The sequence below is a fragment of the Triticum dicoccoides genome, chromosome 2B (genome assembly GCF_002162155.2).
Source record: "Triticum dicoccoides isolate Atlit2015 ecotype Zavitan chromosome 2B, WEW_v2.0, whole genome shotgun sequence".
Lineage (NCBI taxonomy): Eukaryota > Viridiplantae > Streptophyta > Magnoliopsida > Poales > Poaceae > Triticum > Triticum dicoccoides.
The window spans coordinates 390,431,535-390,435,361 of NC_041383.1; positions in this window are offsets into that span (position 1 = coordinate 390,431,535).

Here is a 3,827-nt window from a genome sequence, read left to right on the forward strand (position 1 = left end):
TACGACTCATGCTCGACCTTTCGGTCTCTTGTGTTCCGAGGCCATGTCTGTACATGCTAGGCTCGTCAAGTCAACCTAAGTGTTTCGCGTGTGTAAATCTGGCTTACACCCATTGTATGTGAATGTAAGAATCTATCACACCCGATCATCACGTGGTGCTTCGAAACGACAAACTTTCGCAACGGTGCACAGTTAGGGGGAACACTTTCTTGAAATTTTAATGAGGGATCATCTTATTTACTACCGTCGTTCTAAGCAAATAAGATGTATAAACATGATAAACATCACATGCAATCAAATAGTGACATGATATGTCCAATATCATATTGCTCCTTTTGATCTCCATCTTCAGGGCTCCATGATCATCGTCGTCACCGGCATGACACCATGATCTCCATCATCATGATCCCCATCATCGTGTCTTCATGAAGTTGTCTCGCCAACTTATTACTTCTACTACTATGCCTACCGGTTAGCAATAAAGTAAAGTAATTACATGGCGTTGTTCAATGACAAGCAGGTCATACAATAAATAAAGACAACTCCTATGGCTCATGCCGGTTGTCATACTCATCGACATGCAAGTCGTGATTCCTATTACAAGAACATGATCAATCTCATACATCAGATATCATTCATCACATTCTTTTTGGCCATATCACATCACATAGCATACCCTGCAAAAACAAGTTAGACGTCCTCTAATTGTTGTTTGCATGTTTTACGTGGCTGCTATGGGTTTCTAGCAAGAACGTTTCTTACCTACGCAACAAGCACAACGTGATATGTCAATTGCTATTTACCCTTCATAAGGACCCTTTTCATCGAATCCGATCCGACTAAAGTGGGAGAGACTGGCACCCGCTAGCCACCTTATGCAACAAGTGCATGTCAGTCGGTGGAACCTGTCTCACGTAAGTGTACGTGTAAGGTCGGTCCGGGCCGCTTCATCCCATAATGCCGCCGAATCAAGATTGGACTAGTAACGGTAAGCATATTGAACAAAATCAACGCCCACAACTACTTTGTGTTCTACTCGTGCAAAGAATCTACGCATAGACCTAGCTCTGATACCACTATTGGGGAACGTAGCAGAAATTCAAAATTTTCCTACGTATCACCAAGATCTATCTATGGAGAAACCAGCAACGAGGGGAAGGAGAGTGCATCTACATACCCTTATAGATTGCTAAGCAGAAGCGTTCAAGAGAACGGGGTTGAAGGAGTCGTACTCGTCGTGATCCAAATCACCGGAGATCCTAGTGCCGAACGGACGGCACCTCTGCATTCAACACACGTACAGCCCAGTGACGTCTCTCATGCCTTGATCCAGCAAGGAGAGAGGGAGAGGTTGAGGAAGACTCCATCCAGCAGCAGCACGACGGCGTGGTGGTGGTGGAGGAGCGTGGCAATCCTGCAGGGCTTCGCCAAGCACCGCGGGAGAGGAGGAGAACTTGGGAGAGGGGGAGGGTTGCGCTAGAACTTGGGGTGCGGCTGCCCTCCCACCCCTCCACTATTTATTGGTGGGGGGGAGAGGGCGCCGGCCCCCCTAGATCTCATCTAGGGTTGGGGGCGGCGGCCAAAGGGGGGAGGAGTGCCTCCCAAGTCAAGTGGAGGCCCTCCCCCTTAGGGTTTCCCCTCTCCCATGCGCACGGGCCTTGGGGGGGCTGGTGCCCCTGGCCCATTAAGGCTAGGGCGCCCCCTTACAGCCCATGCTGCTGTATTGGACGTGGTGGAACAATTTCCGGACTTCCGGACCCCTCCAGAATCCTCCGGAACCTTCTGGAAGCTTCCCGGTACAATACCGGAAAAACCCGAACTTTTCCCGGAACCTGAACAACAACTTTCCATATATAAATCTTTACCTATGGACCATTCTGGAACTCCTCGTGGCGTCCGGGATCTCATCCGGGACTCGGAACAACATTCGGTAACCACATACAAACTTCCTTTATAACCCTAGCGTCATTGAACCTTAAGTATGTAGACCCTACGGGTTCGGGAACCATGCAGACATGACCGAGACGTTCTCCAGTCAATAACCAACAACGGGATTTGGATACCCATGTTGGCTCCCACATGTTCCACCATGATCTCATCGGATGAACCACGATGTCAAGGACTCAATCAATCCCGTATACAATTCCCTTTGTCTAGCGGTATTGTACTTGCCCGAGATTCGATCATCGGTATGCCGATACCTTGTTCAATCTCGTTACCGGCAAGTCTCTTAACTCATTCCGTAACACATTATCCCGCGATCAACCCTTTGATCACATTGTGCACATTATGATGATGTCCTACCGAGTGGGCCCAGAGATACCTCTCCGTCACACGGAGTGACAAATCCCAGTCTCGATTCGTGCCAACCCAACAGACACTTTCGGAGATACTTGTAGTGCACCTTTATAGCCACCTAGTTACGTTGTGACGTTTGGTACACCCAAAGCATTCCTACGGTATCCGGGAGTTGCACAATCTCATGGTCTAAGGAAATGATACTTGACATTAGAAAAGCTTTAGCATACGAACTACGATCTTTGTGCTAGGCTTAGGATTGGGTCTTGTCCATCACATCATTCTCCTAATGATGTGATCTCGTTATCAACGACATCCAATGTCCATGGTCAGGAAACCGTAACCATCTATTGATCAACGAGCTAGTCAACTAGAGGCTTACTAGGGACATGTTGTTGTCTATGTACCCACACATGTATCTGAGTTTCCTATCAATACAATTATAGCATGGATAATAAACGATTATCATGAACAAGGAAATATAATAATAACTAATTTATTATTGCCTCTAGGGCATATTTCCAACAATAACAAAGGTCTAGCACCCGGAGAAGAAGGATAAACGACCCCCACGACAACAGTCGGGATTCTTCGGCCTCAACAGTCTTAAAGTCAACCCAAAATATCGTTTAATTATCTTTCTAGAAAATCCAGGCCACTCGATATTTCCTACATATTCTAGCACAAGTCATGCCAAAATTCACGGAAAATTCTGGCATGACCTTTGCTAAAACAAGACATATCGAGCGCCTGAAATTTGCCGGAACGGAAATTAATCAACACTCCGGCAAAACATAGGCCACTCGGAGGTGTAACCTGCAAACATGACCGGCCACTTGGGCAACCACATATCCTATTTGAGCAACACAAGATATACATGTTTTTATCTACATCATATCTTATAGGACTCATATTGACATGGAGATTTGGCTGGTCTCACCTCGAGGTCGGAGGGGGTCGGTGACGGGGACGACGGTGGGGATGATGGAGGCGCTCCTTGATTTCTGCAAAAACAAAAACCTATAAGTTATCACTAATACATCCCGGTTAGTATCATACATATAACATCACTAATATAACTAAAACTCTAGCGAACGACGGGTATCGACGACGAGGAAGCAGGATAGGCATCGTCGACGTTGATGCGGGAATAATTGCTTAAACTAAAAAAATAACAACAAATGTGACATGTTCAACTAGTTCTATTAATTCAACTAGTTCTTACTAAAAATAAACTTACTATAAATAGAAATAAACTAGTTCTTTGTAAAAATAAACTAGTTCAACTAGTTATATTAATTTTCTTACTAAAAATACATTAGTTCTATTAATTCAACTAGTTCTTACTAAAACTAAACTAGTTCAACTAGTTTATTAATTTACTTACTAATTATTTTAAACACTTACTAAAAACAGTAAAAAAAACTACATTATACAATAGTAAAAAACTACAATGAAAAACAGAAAAAAAAGATGGAGGGAGGAGGAAGGAGAGAGGAGGAGGGGGAGGAGGCCGGTGGGATCGGAGG